The 18777-nt window shown below is 41.2% G+C and overlaps 1 protein-coding gene across 4 annotated transcripts in view; it reads right to left on the reverse strand.

The window, feature by feature from the left end:
• The window catches only part of LOC124605845, a 93563-nt gene extending 78011 nt beyond the window's left edge, over positions 1-15552 (reverse strand). For 2 of the 4 annotated variants that reach the window (XR_006978684.1, XM_047137776.1), the window contains exon 1: positions 15441-15552. The gene's annotated coding sequence lies outside the window, so the exon portion shown is untranslated. Of the gene's footprint in view, positions 1-9855; positions 9954-15440 lie in introns of all 4 variants that reach the window. The other 2 variants (XM_047137778.1, XM_047137777.1) reach the window with 2 other exon arrangements.
• Positions 15553-18777: the final 3225 nt, after the last annotated feature.

Here is an 18777-nt window from a genome sequence, read left to right on the forward strand (position 1 = left end):
ACACCATTTGCACGTATGTAAAAGTTTAGATTTGCAATTTTCTGTGACAGGCAACGGCCTTCGGAGTGCATTGATAATGTTCCTGTTTAGTGTTGTTACCAGGCCTGCTATTGTATGTAACAGCCGCGAAAGCGTCAGTTGCTGATGACTGAAGGTCATGGGTATGTCTTATACATGTGAGAGACAGCGTTATCAGGTGCTGACAGAGTTTCAAAGAGGTTCCATTGTGGATCGTCATATGGCCGGCTGGTCGAATCTAACAGTCAGATTTCTGGGGCATTGAGATGTTTCCTGTGGACCACACCTCACCATCACAAGGTAGGATCACTGTAGGTTAGATATACTTTTCATTACAGTAGAAACGTAGTGATGGTATCCTGCAAGATGCAGAACATTTCAGAAACAAGAATACACAATATATATTCACAAAGAACAACAGATACGCTAATGTGCCTTCCGCACATCCTAAGTGAAATGGTCCCCATGAATAAGGAGTAAGCTACAAACAATCTCAAACATGTTTTCATTTAAAAGGTAGTAATAAACTTGCCACAAAAAATGCATGTGTTCAATACAGTGAGGTACATATAATTCTTAGGCTGTTGTAGCCATGCATCATGAAATAGAAAAATAATTTCACAAAACTTATTTCCAGTGATCGCATTACCACATTGAATTTGCGCACAATTATTTGATATTATTCGTAACATACACAAATCAGTCAGTTCTGCTAATAAATGCATCAGTGTAGTAGAAAGAGCTGCTGGTATACTTTTCGTGATGTGAAGTCGTGGTTCGAGAAACTCTTCTGTTCCTGATGATTCGTTCACGACTGAGCTGAACATCTTCCGAGGCGCTCCTCCGCTGAGTCTTGCCGAGTGGACGAAACATCTTGGACCACGATCTCAAGTCCCGAAAGGTTTACCTTCAGCTACATCATTCGGTCGTGAAAGCCTTCATACTAGGAGTAGAAAGAGTTGGCCAGCAGTGAGTCCTTTGCCCAGATGACTATCGTCGGCGAGTATGGCGGTGACTTGGGAACAGTACCGCTCTTCAAATGTCTTGGAGAGCCACAGCAGTGTTACACCTGGCACCACGACGTGGGACTCTTCGAACGTGACTTGAGGTTACTGCTGGTAGTGACTGGGAGATGTCTGACGGCACACGAAAGCCCTTCGCCCTCACGTGTTATCTCTCATGCGGCAGGATCGTGATGCGATTTATCAACACAACAATGCTCGTCCACACATGACATATCTCTATGAACTCTCTGGGAGATGTTGAGGTACATATGTGGGCAGCAAGGTCCCCAAATCTGTCCCTGTTAGGACATGTATGGGAGCAGTGTCACTGTCGACTCCGTTCTGGTGCCAATATCCAGGATTTCCAAGTCCAGTTGCAATTACTGCGGCTCACCTTACCTCAGAAGAGAATACAATGGCCTTATGAAACCCTTTCCAACCGAATAAGTGAATGCATCCAGAGGAGAGGAGCTGCAAAGTAATGCTGATAAGTGGGCTCGTACTTCCAAGTTCTTTGTAAATCTGACTCTACATCACATACCATCAGAACCCATGAAGTTTCATTTCGCTTCCTTCTCCCTTTCTATGTGCCTTATTTTTTTTTTGTCTGATGGGGTATTTTTAACTTTCGTCACCTAAATTATTCCAAAGGCAAAATGTTAAACTTTTTACATTGGTAGACTCTTGCCTACCAAATTCTGAAAAACCCAAACAGTCCCATTTTTGTTTCAAATTCTGGTTTGCTGATCTTTTCCAGAGTTGGTGCCAATTTATTCTGGGATATGTGAGTGAACTGGGACACAAGCAATTCTACAAACTAGGTAATGGGACAATGCGATACTCCATACTGATTCTCATCTTAACACATCACTGGACAATGATGTTGGGGGGCTTTGTGGTTGCTTTGTCTTACATCATGCTTCACAGACAGAATCATCAACTGTACACGTGAAATATTTTCTTGCTTAAGAGGAAGACATTAATGAAGTTCCACAAGGATCCGTATTGGGTCCTCTGTAGTTTCTCATTAAATATTAATGATCTTCTAATCAATACATCAATTAATTATTTTTGCAGATCATAGGATTATAACCATTGCCAGTAGACATGAAGCAACAAAAGAAATTGTAAGTACCGTATTTAGAGGGATTATGGGCTGAATTTCCACGGATTATCCTCCTCTTAAATTTAATAAAACACAGCTTACTCATTCCTGCTGCTCAAAGAGTACAACACAATTGATAAATTTAAATCATGGTAAATTCTTCAAGTTTAGTGGAGTACATACTGATAACAAACTGAATGAAACACACATTTTACAAATCCTTAAACAGCCCAGTTCTGCCTCATTTTAAAACTGTAAGCCTTGGAAGGATACATTAAGTAATTTCAAAGGGAGCCACATTGTGGGGGAAACTCATCAGTGAGAAAGAAATTTTTTATTGTACAAAAGTCTCATATTAGAGTATCTCTTAAACTACTAATCAGAGGATTATATATTTTCGTTACAGAATCACAATGCATATTTTCCCTCACGTAATTTGTTGCATATAATCCATTATGGTTCACAGAGGGTAACGACTTCTATCATTATAGTACCAGAATGAAAACCAACCATCATTAATTTTCATTAAAAGTTACTTAAGCTCACAAGGCGGTGACAAATAACCTTGCAAAATATGTTTAGCCATTAAGATAGTGACATTAAAAGCTTGAGAGATAGCAAAGCTAAATATGAATGTTACATGAAGAAGTTTTTTCCGGGCAAGTACTTCTATTCCACTAAACAATTTTTATTTACTGACTTTTATCACAAAATTACCATGTACAGCGCGAAGCGCAGCGTTTTAATATTGGCTTTCGAAACCAGGGCCTCTATCAATGAACTAAGTTAACTTTGTTGAGCAAACCGCTCCTGCGATGAAATACTCCTTGTCAGAACAGGAGTTGAAACTCAATACACACCTGCTAACAGCTGATCTAAGGAGGAGAAATATATTTTCATTTTTGTACCTTCAGACGAAATATGTGAATGCGTAATATGCTTCATTGCGTTACACTGGTTGCTTCAAAGATGGTGCTGTTGGACGTTTAGTTTCGAAGAGCTGACGACATGAATGTCATATAACGTTTGCATACTCATTGCTAAACCAGAGGTGAGATGGGTGAGTTACAATTAGCTCACATACAATCAAACAATGCCGGGATGGTTCCTTTCAAAGGGCACGGCCGAATTCCCTACCTGTCCTTCCCTAATCCGATGAGACCGATGACCTCGCGGTCTGGTCTTCCCCAAAACAACCAACCAACCAATCAAACAATGACTCAGTTCGACTGACGATATGTAACTACAGGAAGCACGTGAAATAAACGGGGTTAAAAAATCGTTTTAAATCAAATTCATAAACTCGATGAGAGTGGACAACGCATGGAAGAGAAACAAAATCACGAAGTAGGTAGTGTATTGGTGACATCACTGAAAATTTGCTAATTTTACATAGGACAAAAAAAAGTAAAGTTTTTGAAGATTTTGAAAATTTGCATCATAAAGAGAAAGGAAGCTCGCAAGTTCCTTAATTTTTATTTATCAGCTCTGCAGAACGTACTGAATGTCTTAATACGTACATCATTTTGATTATCAAATATTTATATTATACACGGCTATCAATTAAATTTTGTGTGAAAGTGAATGTGTAATAAAATATCCTGTATCTGTATGGTCTCAAACATATTTGGAGATTGTGCATAGGACTGTGTTTTGGTATTTTTTTATTCCCTTCAGGCACAAATTTCTAACGGTAAGTCAGGTTTGTCTGCATCTTTATTCAAGGTGTGTAAACAGTACGCAAGATATAAACTACACACTTAATAGTTGCAGTAGTTATCCGTAAATGTAACGAAATATGGCGCAAAACAAAAACGCAGAATTGGTTTGAAACATGCAAATCGGTTATGTCCACTGTGTGCAGAAGCTGAGTCCCGTAAAGCACGTATTGTCTAGCTCCCAGCAGAGGTACTGGTGTCTTTAACTGACACCTATGGTTTCCGCTACAGCAGCATATTAGCACAATCTCGGAAACCAAAGTCAGCTCTTGGAGATCCAATTTCTTGGCTTTTCAGGTCGATTATGCACGTAGAACGCACAGAACGAAACATTTATTCAGCGATGTGTCACAGACACGTTTGTTGTTATTTTTTTAATCTTTTTCCTGTACTACAATATCTGCTTGCTGGATTTTTAATTCGCAGGTGAACGAACAAATCACAAAGCAGATTCAGAAGGATGTAGGCTGCAGTAAGTACTGGGAGATGAAGAAGCTTGCACAGGATAGAGTAGCATGGAGAGAAGCATTAAACCAACCAGTCTCAGGACTGAAGACAACAACAACAACAACAACAACAACGAATAAATAGTAAATCAGATTACGTTCTGTTTACTACGGATGTTTGTAGTAACAACAAAAACGAAACGTTATAAAATATCAGCGGCACCACATCACTGATGCGGTCTCCAGTTAACAACGTGTAAATTCTTTAAAACCGGATCGTTAACCTCCGTATTTACCGAATTTCCAAACCTCGATTACAGGTTTGTGAACATACCACATGTCACACACATTTTCTACATCGAAACTACATAATAACCAGTACTAGAAACATAACGCAGAACCTTATCTGTCCTGAATATGGAAGCAGAAGGAGGCGTGTCTTAATGTAAGATTTTCAGAACTACCATTAATTTCAGTCACACTCCCTTGTGTTCTTCTACCTGTGAGGGAACAGTGACTTCTTAACTCGATTAATCATAGTCATTTTACTAGAAGAAATACTGACGTTTCTTTTTTTAAACTTCATGCTTGAAATCTTACAGGGGCGCAGTCTGTGTAACTGGTCAAAAGAAGAAAGTGGTGATTCACTTAAGCGGATTCCAGTTGAGAGACCTGTTTATGCAAGAGACGTCTTCAGTAAACCTGTCGGCGCCGTAGTTGTCACACTTTCTAGAAGCGCGTTGCCAAACTCTTTGTTTACCTGCCAGAAGGCCAGAGCTCCTTAACATTCACGAAGCTGATTACGATCGCTAGAATTCGCCTCGAGGAGGAGGCAGCGCCGCTCGCCGTTGTACCTGTGGGGTACATAAGTGGAAGTCGTACCTGATGGCACTACAGATAGTTCGTGACCCGAAGCGACCTCCACCTCAGACGTATTTGTGCCTCTGCATCATGGCTTTTAGCATGAGAGACTTGATTATCAGTTTGTACACCACAGGAGGTTTGTTCAGTATTTTTTAAAAAAAGATAAATGCATCTGCAAACAAGAAAGCATGAGAGTGGAGAAAACCTTGTGGGCAAATTAGCACATCAAGAGTTTGCTTCATTTCCTGAAATCTTTTGACAAATCAGATGCACTTCTTTACGTGGTTAGCAAATCATAGACCTTTAGGATAGATCTGACGTTGCCTTGGAACCCATAAAAGTCAAATTACCAGACAAGTTTTTCATTAAAATTGCCTTAAGTAAAGGGTGAATGCCATACTTAGAAATCTAGTTACGTGAGTTGGTAAATGTGATTACCTCTATTCCAAATCTGTCAGCTTCCGATGAGGCTGAAAGGAATTAATTTCATACCCATTTTCGGAGAAATAAAACACCAATCGAACCTAAAGAAAATTCTCCGAAGGGAGAAGAGAACCTGTAAGATCCACATCACCACAATACTGATGACACAGAGTTAAAAAGTCACACGAACTTGTTGAAGGCGAGAGGCTTTTAACTTCAGTTTCTTTTTTTTTGTTTGTTATCCATGCCAAGCAACATTTAAATAATATATGAAGTGTATTTGCAGTTGCAAATATGTGCAACCATCATATTTATAATGAAACGAAGACAACAAAAATTTGTGCCAGACCAGGACACGAACCGGGACTTCAAGCTTATTAGCCTCACCATTAGGCTACCCGAGCACGTTTCACAGCCTTACCCAAACTTCTGTATGTTTCCAGCATGTGTTTACAACCTGCATTCGTACATCCATTGTGTATGTCCATGTACAAGGGAAACGTTTTAATTGAAAGTTGCTTGCTCAGTGTCGGCAGATAAATACGGTATCGCACTGTTTGTGTTGTTCAGAAGTACGGTGCAACTGCGAATACGTTTCATGTACTTCATAACAGCTGTAGTCGCCACGAGGAACATCGCACAATACTTCTGAACAACAAAAGCACTGCAATATCGTATTCCAATTAAAATGTCTACCGTGTACGGGGAGATATGTAATGGATGTACTAGTGGAGATTGTGCACACATCGTTCACGACATATGGAACTTTGGAGTCTGGCCACGAAACGTGCTCTTATAGCCTACTGGAAAGGCGACCACTCCCGATAAGTGGGAAATCCGGGCTCGAGTTCCAGACGGGCACAAACCGTCGTTGTCGTCATTCCATTATACAGCTCACTGTTGTCTATATTCGCAACTGCGAACACGTTTAATGCATTTCTTAACAACTGTAGTCACTGCATCCCTGTTCCTTCGGACTTGTACGCATGTCCAGAGGAATACTGCATCGTACTTCTGAACAACATAGGCTCTGGAATATCGCAGTCACATTTAAATAACCTTATCTCGAGACATCAACGTTAGCTTTCTTGTATATACATGTATTATTTTCTTCTTTTGTATAGCATCCGCTTAACTGTTCATTTCAATAATGAAAGCTAAAAAAAAATAATTGGAATGTGTGTGCTATTTTGGTTTTATTATCAATCCACCCGTGACACCTATTATATCAACATATCGTTTGTGATGCAATGAAGGAAGATTAGAATTGAACGCTCCGTCGATAACGAGATCATTAGAGACAGTGTACAGGCTCAGGCTGGTGGAGGTAGGGTAAGCAAATTGATTGTGTCCGTTTCAAAGGAAACTTCCGGCATTTAGGGTAAGCACAGGAAACCTAAAACCGAATGCTCAAATCTTTGACGCAATACTGAGTTTTTCCTTTAATAGTGGGGCTTAAAATCTTATAGAGGCGCAGTCTGTGTAATGGGCCGAAAAAAGAAAGTGGCGTCGCATTAAGCGGATTCCAGCTGAGGGCTCGCCATTCTCCCCATCGCACATAGTGACTAGTGCAATTCTCTGTAGGAAAAGATGAAAAGAATATCGATTCTTAATTTACCCAAAATACAGAAACTGAGATAAGAGTGTGGATATAAAAAAGTAGAAACAAGTAATTACAATTTTTAAAACGTGGTTTTATCAATAGCATTTTTAACGAAATTTAGGCCCCTGCTAAAGATAAATTAATACTGAAGAAGCCTAATAAATATGTAGATAAATATCGTGAGTGTATAGCAATAATTTTTAAGAAGCTGAAGTTGTGCTGCAACCAAGTAAGAAGTACTTTGTAGTCAAGTATCGATTGCCTTTTATTTTAATCTCCAAGATCAGTTCACTGGTTCACAATTAATGATTATCAATGAACGGTTGGGCTACATGGAGAATTATTTCAAATGGCTTTGCAACTTTTACTTTTTAGATGACCTGAGGGGACACAGTGCTAGTATATATAATTTTGTTTTTCTGTAATGTTGTTGTCATCAGTAAAATTTTGTTAGTATTATGAAAAGCCTGACGATCCTCAAATACTTCAATAATATGTTAAGAAAGTACAGTGGTATTGCAAACTGCATCGGGCGACGTGTGGACTGAGAGCAGATGGGAAGCTTTCATCGATGTACCCCGATCACGATCTTGTGCAGAACTGAATGCTGATACCTTCACTGTCCCTGTAGAAGTTTATTTTGTCTATTTTCACTCAGTTACCTTGTAAGGTTTTATGTTTTGGAGCAGGTGTCTCCACTCACGAAAAGCATTCTTAACACAAAGACGGTGTTCAGACTGATTTGCTGTGTCAGTTCGCGAACTTCGTGTAGGCCATAATTCAGGCGCCTCAGAATTCTAACTCTGCCATGCATGTACAGATAATCCAACATAGGATTTGTGGTTAAGAATATTGTTTCATTCTGAAGAAACTGCAACATTCATTCAGTGAGCACTAGACGGAGAAACGATATGCCCGAGGTCTAGGCATGCTTCTGTGCACTGTTCAGCAGGTTTATTTTCAATAGGCTTCAGGCAGAACTAAAGAAAAAAAAAAAAAGAAAACTGAGTGATATACCGCAAGAATTCAATTAAAATTTGGAAGGTTTCCTTGTTGCACACACCTATTTTGTTAATACTTGTTTACTTATTTTTTAAAAAAATCTTGTAATTGGCAATCCGTAATCTATGCACTAAATCCTTCCATAAAGAAGTACCTTTGACTTGCTTGGTCCTATGGAACGATTTAAATAAATAAAGTCAGGGGAAAAAGCCACAAATGTAGCAACTTTTCCTCACACCATAATACGAGAGCTGGCTATAAAACAGAACCCAGTGGAGGAGGAACCTTGTACGAGCACGCGGTCCTCTGGGCCTGATCGCGTAAAGTAAAGTAAACCTAAGCTAGGTGGCTATAAAGCAACTGGAATTGCTGTCACCGAGCAAGGACGCATGCGCCATAGACGAGCGACCAATAGCTCTGAATCGTAAACACTTCTCAGTCGAATGAGGCATCTGTGGTGTCTTAAGCAATTTAGTATGGCCATTATCTTAATTTGTATAAGAGCTGTTATTTTGTTTTGCCGCAAAAGTAATAAGCTTAATAATAGAGCAACGAACTGTCGTGAAGTTTCACATCAAACTTGAAAAATCCTACTGAAACCTAAACTTTACAGAAGAAGTGTATAGCGAAGACTTTTTATCACGTAAGCGAGTTTTTGAGTGGTTCAAGCATTCGAAAGATGGCCGAGAAGACGTTGAAGATGACTCACGGCCGGGACGTCCTTCAACAATAATAACAGATGAAAATATCGAAAACCTCGGTAATGTGATTCGATCTGAGCATCTGTTGGGTACTCAATCGATTGCTGAAAGTGTAGCATTGAGAAAGAACACCTAAGGAAATTTTGAATAGTCAATTTAATATGAGAAAAGTGTGTCCGGAACTCTTATTGAAGATCCTCGCGATCGAAGAAACAGAAGGTAGTCTAAGTGTTCGTAGTGACACTTTGGCTACCACTGAAAATGAACCTAATTTCTCGGAAAAAGTGATGTATGACGAATCTTTCTTTGTTTCTAACTTACGACCCGCATCGAAAGGCCAATTTTACCGAGAGCGGAAGAAGTTCGAATGAGCAAATCAAGATTCAAAGCGACGATGACTTTTTTTAAATATTCGTGGTTTGTTTCTTTTTATATTCATGGAAACGTGTATCTTCACTGGGTTCCAGAAGGTCAAATTATTAATCAATGTTACTAGCTTGATATTTAACAAGGAAATAAGCCAAACATCAGTGCAAAATGAGAAGTTATTTTATTTTCGCTATAAGTTTCGGAAATTGAATATGCCACCTTCATGCCCCTTATGTGCTTCTCAAAAGTTGTCGATGTTGACATACAGCGGACATCTGCTTCTGGCTGTCGTGAATTCCCAAGTACTTCCTTCGAAGACTTGACTGCAACTCGTCAGTACATATACACAAGATGTTCCACAGCAATAGACACGTTATTTTGCAGCCACACCTTGTACGTACGCTACGGTGTCCCGTGTGCTATAACGTTGTTAAGCCTTCGCCTTCGGGTACCTGTGTCTCGCTCTCACTCTCTCTATCTTTCACATGCCGGGCAGTTATTTGCAGTTACGTAAGCGGCAGCGAGTCTGCTAGATGTTGGGGCGGCAGCAGCAGCAGCAGTAGGTCACCTCCCGTCCTTGGAGACTTTTACTTTCTGCTTACATTTGGCTTGCCGGCGGCTGGATGTGCGCAGACCGGTCCTCTTTGTAGGTCATAAGGGCGCGGCGGCGCCTAGGGCAGCGACTGGGCCCACAGACAACCTGGGAACACCACTCGTGACTCAGCCGCCAGGACCGTGTGAGTTTCTAAACAACCCACTCGAACTGTATCCGATATTCCGTCTCTCGCTGTAAGGCCGCGTAACTATTAAGTCTGGGGCAACGCAGTAACTTTCTACTACACAGAACTTCGGATGTCGTCAGATCCCTTACGTCTCATTCTTTATGTTTATTCGATTATATTCCCTCGCCAGATTTGGGTATTCTGTTGCGTAGAATAAGAGTGAGAATCATTTCAGTTTTCATGCGTACCTTTTGGTAACTATTAATAGCAGTACTTTAGAGCATGGCCGTGATAGAGCACTGGACTCCGTCTTAGAGATAGCGAGTTAAATCTAGGGATACGGGCGGGGTGGTTTCCCCGTTGCAGTCCCTCCAAGACGGCCACAGGTCCACTCAAACGAGTACCGGGGGTCTTTCCCTGGGGTAAAAGGTGGCCGTGGCGCTGGGTTCGCCGCCCGCCCCCTCCCAGTGCCGTGGGGAAGAAAGATTGTACCTTATTTATAGACAGATTAATAATCCTGTCAAGGGATTGTACCACGGACGTTACAATTTTACCTTTACATTAAAGTACGCAGTCATTTGATACCGCAGAGACTATTTTGAGCCATTTTCGTCAGTTTCAGCGATTTATAATAATGGGAGGCCACTCATCCACTGCTTTTCGATCAGTCTATTAATTCTGTAGGCAATGCCCCTTATGTCGCTCTAGTCGTCAGTTACCCGAAGGAATGGTTACGTTGTGATGTGCGTCGGATGGTACCATTTAGGACTGTTTCTCTACTGGAGTCAGCTTATAAGTTGAACTTAGCCACAAACCCTCTTTCCTACAGAAGACAGTAGGAAAAAAAAGAGCGTTTCGAATAAACAGTACATAGATGAACTCGGGAAACCGCCTTAGATCCACACACAGGCTGGTGACTGTTCCAGACCAACGGATATTAATCCTTTATTCGAAAAGATTTGTCTTAATCATCTAAATCTCACAATTCACAATTACTGTTTTCTTCCATTCTCATTTTCAGATGTCTTACAAACAGAAAAACAGTGGTGTGACGAATGAAGTTTAATTAGCTGAAGCAAAATCCCCACCTGGCCTGTTGTAGATTTTTCTTCACCTAACTAAACTTAGTTGGTTACACCACCGGTTTTCTATTTGCAGCAGATTTAAAGATGACAGTGGACGAAACTGATGATTTACAAATAAAGTACCATAACACTATCACGGACTCATTTACAGACTTTATGTCTTCAGTGGATATTAATCCATTCCTTGGATTCCAACCGGGCGTGGCTTACCTCTCTGTCTCGCAAGCATTAAGCAGTATGAGGCTAAATGTACGTTATACCAATCACCAGGAAAAATTAAAGCATGCAAACATCAAGGAAGGGAAAAGAGACAAAACAGGAAAGGAAAGACGAAGAAGTACTGGAGTTACAGCTAAGACTTCCACTAACAAAGTCTGCATAATATTATGGTGCGTGGGGGCTCAGTGAGAAATAAAGCCGAGAGATGAAGAAATTTGTTAACTTTGGAACTGGGGAAATAGCTGCATCTCAGACGTAATTGGGCAAGTCATTCTGGTCGAGTACTTGTAGCACATAAGAACTTGCCCTCCTTCCTATATGAGTTTGGAGAAATGAATTCAGAATGTAACTCAAGCGTCATGTTCTTATAGGAATGTTCTGTTCGAAGACTGATGTGTAATTACTGAGAAGCAGATAAAGCTGATAAAGTTTGTAGTAATTGCCCAACCGCACTGCACCTACCCAGGAGCATAAGAGTTTTGCGGCTCATCGACAACGAAGTCATTACAGATGGAGTTTTAGGTTGGTGTAGGATGAGAAAGTTAATCAGCCGTGTCCGGTCCAAAGCTGTAATCCCGACATTTCCCTTAAGTCATCTGGGGAAACGAAACGACAGAAAACAAGTCAGGGTGGCCGCTCTGTGATCAGAACTGCCGTCCCCCTGAATGTGACACACAATGGCGGTAGTTCTCCGCGGAAGAGGAAACTTGTTCATTGTGCCGGTTACGTACAGCACACCGGAATTTAAGGCTGGGAGTCCCTTCTATTTGGACCTTCTTACAGAACCTCGCAATATTCGAAGATAAGTGAAACATTTTCCTCTTTTTTATTTAAAATGGGAACAGCAATGTTTCATATTTTAGGAAAATATGATCAACAAATACACCTCCTGGCACGCAAATACAAACTGATGGGCGAATCTTTCATCTTCAGAACGAAACCTAAGGGCTACAAGAATTTATTTTACTAGGTAATATGGAATTGCGAACTATTGGATCGAAGCAGTCTTGACAACAAAGTCACATGAAATCGAACACGTTACACGTGCAACTCTTTCAAGACTTTGGCGAATAGATAATGGGTTTCCGACGTTTCACTGAGAACTGATCGAATAAGCCCCTTTTTTACTGCGTTGGAGCTAAATATTATACCATAAGTTGTACTCAAGAAATTATTTACGAACTAAAACTGCAGGGAGATTACGGATGCCGGCCGCGGTGGCGGTGCGGTTCTAGGCGCTGCAGTCCGGAACCGCGGGACTGCTACGGTCGCAGGTTCGAATCCTACCTCGGGCATGGATGTGTGTGATGTGCTTAGGTTAGTTAGGTTTAAGTAGTTCTAAGTTCTAGGGGACTGATGACCTAAGATGTTAAGTCCCATAGTGCTCAGAACCATTTGAACCATTTTTTTAGATTACAGATAAAGAAAGTATAAATTATTACTGATGGCAATGTTGTAAATCCACCCTTCTGTCGAAGTCAACTTTATTGTTCTATCATCTCCCGAGATGTATACAGGATCACAAGAACAGACATAACTACTGGGATGCAGGAGAGAGAAAGAGAGGGAGAGAGAGAGAGACAGAGAGCGGGAGGGGGGGGGGGAGAGAGAGAGAGAGAGAGAGAGAGAGAGAGAGAGAGAGAGAGAGAGAGAGAGAGAGAGAGAGAGAGAGAGAGAGAGAAAGGGGGGAGGTGGAGGGGGGGGGGAAGGGTGGATGGTAGAGTGAGAGAGACGAGGGGAGAAAAGAGGCAGTGGTAAAAACACTAAGTTTTATAATCAGTAATGGAGGCAGAGAAGTAGTTGAAGTAGTTACTATGATTCCGTAGCCTAATCAATACCTTCTCCTAAAGTTGTCTTACTATTCCTTTTCCCTTTTACACACTAATCCTTTACAACAAAGTGGATAAATTCGTAGCAAGTACTACATTTTTCCTGTCCTGCAAGTACTAAAACTCAAAAAATAAATAAGTATGACATGTGTGGTATCGACTACGCGAAATGCTTTTTTGCTTTGTTTTACAACTTTATTATTAGGTTTCGATTTATAAGCCCATTTTCAACTATGTAAACTTCTTAACATTTAGTTTCTTGCCCAGTCACCTATGACAAACTGAAATAATGGACATTTGCTAAAAACGGCTTAGATGTTTACAGATCTTTTTGGATAATGTGTAGCATGCCTTTCGAAGCTACATATTTGATTGGATGGTAAAAGTATTCTTTTTCTTTTTTACAACTACCTGATACCAAATCTTCTCTCTCAGTCAAAACCAAAGTACTTCCTAACTATGCGACTCTGTTTTACTCAGTCTCATTAAGGACTAAATGCATGACGTCATTTGCTGACAATCCTAATAATCTACTTGCTCTGTTGAGTTACTTATAATCGAAGCTCAAAGGTTATTCTTGTAACACATTTCCACTTGAAATTGCAGTCATCTCTTTTCTCGATAGGGTTGATTCGTATAGACATACCAACTCTATTTCTGAGACATGCGAAGCCCTTATTTTTCGTTTACCATTGAGGAACATGAAATCTTCCAGCAGTGTAGATTATGCCTCCCGCAGTTACTCAGCCCAGGCAAATGCTCAGACGGGTCCTTGAATAAGATCATCCTAGTATTCCGTCTGTTGTTACGTCACCGAGATGGAGCAATGGGTAAGACAATAGATCGTACCCGTGAGAACTGGATTTCAGTTCTAGTTCCAGCCATCCAAGGCATAAAATCGGGTTTTTGTACTGAATTGTTAAGTTTTATTGCCTGTTATGCAAATTGGAATACTTTTTTGCTGTAAAAAATCTAAACAAGGTCTCTCTACTTGTAGTTGATACACACATATATATGGGAAAAGTGGTAAGCCATTTTATGTTCCGTTCGTACAGCTTAAAGTCTTTGTCCTACAGCTCGCCGATGCTTTAGGGAAGAAAGAGGTTAGTCATAGAAATATTGACTGTTGTAACATACGTATGCAAAGAAAAATGTTGCATTTCCAGGGCCTACTGGCACAGGTGTCTCATCGCATCATACTAACAGTAACAGTGGAAATATTTTGATTCTGAGTTAGCTAAGCCAAGTTTAAATTAACATACTTGAATGCTCAGTTTCAGTGTGTTTGCTATTGATTTTGGAGCACTATGGTTGTTGCCGCAGTGTTTTCATTAGTGAACCTTGGTGATCGACGGTAGATGTTCCTTTTATTTCTTTTTTTATCCAAGATGCTGGAGGACGACAGTTTAGCTCTGGGCGACGAAAACGTTGACATAAACACATCTGCAAATCGTGCTAAGAACGTAACGTGGACGGCTAAAAGATGCAAATGAAAGGCCCCGGGCGCAGTCACACGGACGAGGTAAGCTTGCAGCTGCGAACTGACGTGTTACAACAGCTTACAGACAGCAAAAAGGTCAAACCTAGCCAAAGACTAATACTTTAGCTTCCCCAAAATCAAAGACCAGAAGTCTTCACTACCTCAACGTATTACTGCTTTCAAAATATTGAATATGTTACGTGACCTGTAATAAGCAAGAAAATTAAGTGAATAAAGCGTTTTTTTGTTCATATAATCTGGTATTATCCTCTTTTGCTCCTGAGTAGATTAATGTGACACTAGTTTATATTCAGTTTTATATTTGCTATAAATGTGTTCATATAACAACTAAAATATGTTTGTACTCCAATAATAATAATAATAATAATAAAGGAAGGTTTCAATAACACAATACTGGTGCATGATCATTGAGTTTCATTTTGTGAAATTATTGTAAAATTTCTTAAATAATAAAAATTAGTTTTAAAATGATATTATGATCCATTATAAGTGCGAAACTAATTTAGTGAGTAATAGACAGGACTCATATTAGACTGTGAAATCAAATAAAAATAAGAATTCGTATAATTTTAAAATAAGACCTTCAGTAACCAAATAAATTTAAAAATGGATCTCATCACTATTACGGTGTTCGATCTTAAGATAATATAATACTAACTTAGAGCGCCTCAGTCACCTGGAGAAAATTCGCGAAATATTTCTACGAGTGTACATCACACAGTTTACTTCGAACTATTTAATGGCTAGGTGCTAAAATGATTCAGTCACTTACTTAACCGTGAAGTTATCTGTACGCTTGGTTGTTACTTTTAAGATTCGCTGGTGACCTACCTCGGGCCGGGGCACGCAGGTTTCAAAGCGTGGCGCCGCGCACCCGCAGGTTGGCTGGGTCCTCCGGTCGCAGACCGCCGGCAGGAGGTTAGTTCGCACTGGCCGGCTGGCCACGCCGCTGTCGCGCCAGAAGCTGCCGACGAGACGCCAGAGACACCTGGCGGCTGAAGCAGCAACTCGCCGGGTGACCAGCGGCGTTAGGCTCGCGGGTTTTTCTGGCGTGCTTGCGTGTAGTTTTCCCCTGTTGTATCGGTTGTTGTCTGTCGTAATACAGCTATTACAGTAGCTCTGCGAGGGACAGTAATGATGACATTTTCTGTCCCGCGGCAGCTACATAAAAAAATTGACAAAGCTTGAAGGGCCGTGCCAATTGAAATGACAGGGACTAAAGAGCGTAAGGCCTTCGTCATCCAAACAGCTGTAGCTTCTTTCGGAACAAAGCAAAACCCAGCAGGTATTATGAGTGGTAACTGTATAAAAGGTATCAGTTGCAACGCGGATACAATTGTACATTGTGTACGACCATTACCATTTTTTTCTTAGCAAATACCATACTATCTTTCATAAGGCGACTCGCCGTCTCTGAGAGCTAGACTTTTTAGTTCACGCCATTTAGGTGAGTTCCGTGCCGCTGATGATGAGGTGATGATGACGACATGCGGACCCCGAGCGGAGAAAATTTCCAACCCGGCTGGGAGATCAAACCTGGGCCCACTCGGCTGGCATCCAGCCACGCTGACGCCGCAAGCTTCCGAAGGTGACCATTGTACCTGATGATTCTTGGCTATTACATGTCGTATACACCTGCGTTCATATCGATACTTTGCAAACGGACATTATTGCATCGCAGACCGTGCGTCCTGTTGTGTTCCATTCACACAAGCAGGAAGGAAATGACTTTGTGCTTGGTGTGGTTTAAAGTTAATGGATAAGAGACATCAGTTATAAAACAGATATGATTGTATGTTGTTTATGTCCATACCAATACTATGGTATCTAATGATTCTTGGCTATTAGATGTTGTTTACATCTACTTTCATACTCTGCAAACGACGAAATGCGTGTCAGAGGGTAAGTCCTGCTGTCTTCCATACACACATGAAGTGCGCAAAAGGAAACAGCTGAAATTCCTCTAAGCATGCAGTAATCTAAAGTTTCCGTGGAAACAGGACTGAACGCTGTAGAAAATTCTTTCAGTCTTCAATATCAGTTCTGTAGTATATTTCTACGAGGGTAATCCCAAAAGTAAGGTCTCCTATTTTTTTTACAAGCACCTAGACCCGTTTATTTCTACAATGATTTACATCAATTTACAGCTTGAACATTTAGCTATTTTTCGACTTAATCACCATTCTGTCGATGCATTTTTGTGGACGCTGTGGCAGTTTTGACATGCCCATGTCATACCAGCTCATCAACATGCTGTTCAGAAAGTTATGAACCTCTTCCTTCACCTCGTCGTCGGAGCTGAATCGCTCTCCGGCGAAATGTTCTTTTAACTTAGGGAACAGGTGATAGTCACTGGGCGCCAAGTCAGGGCTATAGGATGGGTGGGTGATTATGTTCCACTGAAACTGTTGCAGGGGAGCAACGGTTTGCCGAGCGATGTGTGGGCGACCGTTGTCATGGAGAACGTGTACGCCCTGCTCAACATTCCTCTTCTCCGTTTCTGAATTGCCCGTTTGAGTTTTTTCAGAGTCTCACAGTACCTGTCAGCGATAATTGTGGTCCCAGTGGGCGTAAAGTCGACCAACAATACCCCCTTTCCGATCCCCAAAAACGGTTGTCATGACTTTACCGGCAGTCTGTGTTTGTTTGAATTTCGGCGGCTTTGGCGAAGAAGGATGCCGCGACTGGCGTGATTGTTGCTTGGTCTCAGGTGTAGAGTGGTATGCCCAGGTTTGGTCACCCGTGACAATTGAGTCCAGAAAGTTGTCCTGTTCGGCTGCAAGGCGGTGAAGAAATGCGGGGGAAGCATCAACTCGTTGCCGCATGTGGTCCTCAGTCAGCATTCATGGCACCCATCTTGCGCACACCTTCCGGTAGTTCAATGTTTCCGTTAAAATTCTGTGAGCGGTGCTTCGGGAAACCTCCGGAACCAACGTGCAGAGATCATCCAGGGTGATGCGCCGATCTTCACGCATGCTTTGCTCAACCTTCAACACTGTCTCCTCAGAAACTGACGGTCTCACGCTCCTTCGTTCGTCGTGAATTTCTGTCCGACCAGCTGCAAACTCACTACACCACTTACAAACATTTTTGACATCCATCCACGACTCACCATACACTTCCGTCAATTGACGATGGATTTCAATCGGCGCAGTGCCCTTTGCGTTCAAAGACCGAATAACTGTGCGCAGTTCTCACTTGGTGGTAACATCCAACGGGAGCTCCATTTTCAACGGCTGCCAAGTCAAGGCTGAGCGCCTCAGCGCGGCGTGCGCATGTTTACACACAGCGCGTGAAGCACTCTTCATAACAGTGTGACCAACTGCCAAACAGAGTTCTGTACTTATAAAAAAAATAGGAGACCTTACTATTGGGATTATCCTCGTAGATTCCTCCATACTATTTCTTGAAATACTGTTTGTGCAGTTTCCTGTAATTCTTGACGTCTCTCGTCAAACTTTTGCCAGGTCAGATTTCCCAGTATTTCCGTTGAACTTCTGCACCTCATGTTGGAAAGTTTCTAGTTCAATTTCGGTATTCAATGAAAGTGATGTGAGTTCTCTTTTCATTCGATGTCTCATAATTGATATCTGTACACCGGTTATTTTTCAGTCAGAAGTCTTCAACAGTCGATGTGTTGCGCCACAGATGTTCAGAGCACGAGCAATGTGATCTTTGGTTGTCACTAGCATAGTCGTTTCCAGTGGAGCATTCAGAGAGAAGTAAGTGAGAGAGTTGGGTGCTGGTCACGCTGCTGAGCAGTCTGGAAATAACTAGCACAATACAGACATGCAGATGCAGAGGATATTGTGTTTTGGAAAAACTTTTGTAAAGACTGATCTAAAAAGTGTCAAGACATTCAGGCAATGTTGTCACTGCATTACTTGCTCAAGCCTAATTTATTATGTCGAGAAAGGCACACTGGTGCAATTACATTTTAATAAGTTGGGAGTTACACACATAAGTTTCGTGTGCTATCTGTAAATCTGGTGAATTTTCGTTAGTGGCTGTAGGTGTTTTAATTTCGTTTCTTGATTTTTGTTTTGGTTTTCACTTCAGCAAACAAGGAGAAATAGCATTGTATTGGCCGATACTAGTGTGGAAAACTGGTTGAAAATTGTACACGAGCTGCCCTGTCTAGCAGACCGAAGAGTCGATTCAAATCTGG

This window comes from Schistocerca americana, chromosome 3 (assembly GCF_021461395.2).
Source record: "Schistocerca americana isolate TAMUIC-IGC-003095 chromosome 3, iqSchAmer2.1, whole genome shotgun sequence".
Taxonomy (NCBI): domain Eukaryota; kingdom Metazoa; phylum Arthropoda; class Insecta; order Orthoptera; family Acrididae; genus Schistocerca; species Schistocerca americana.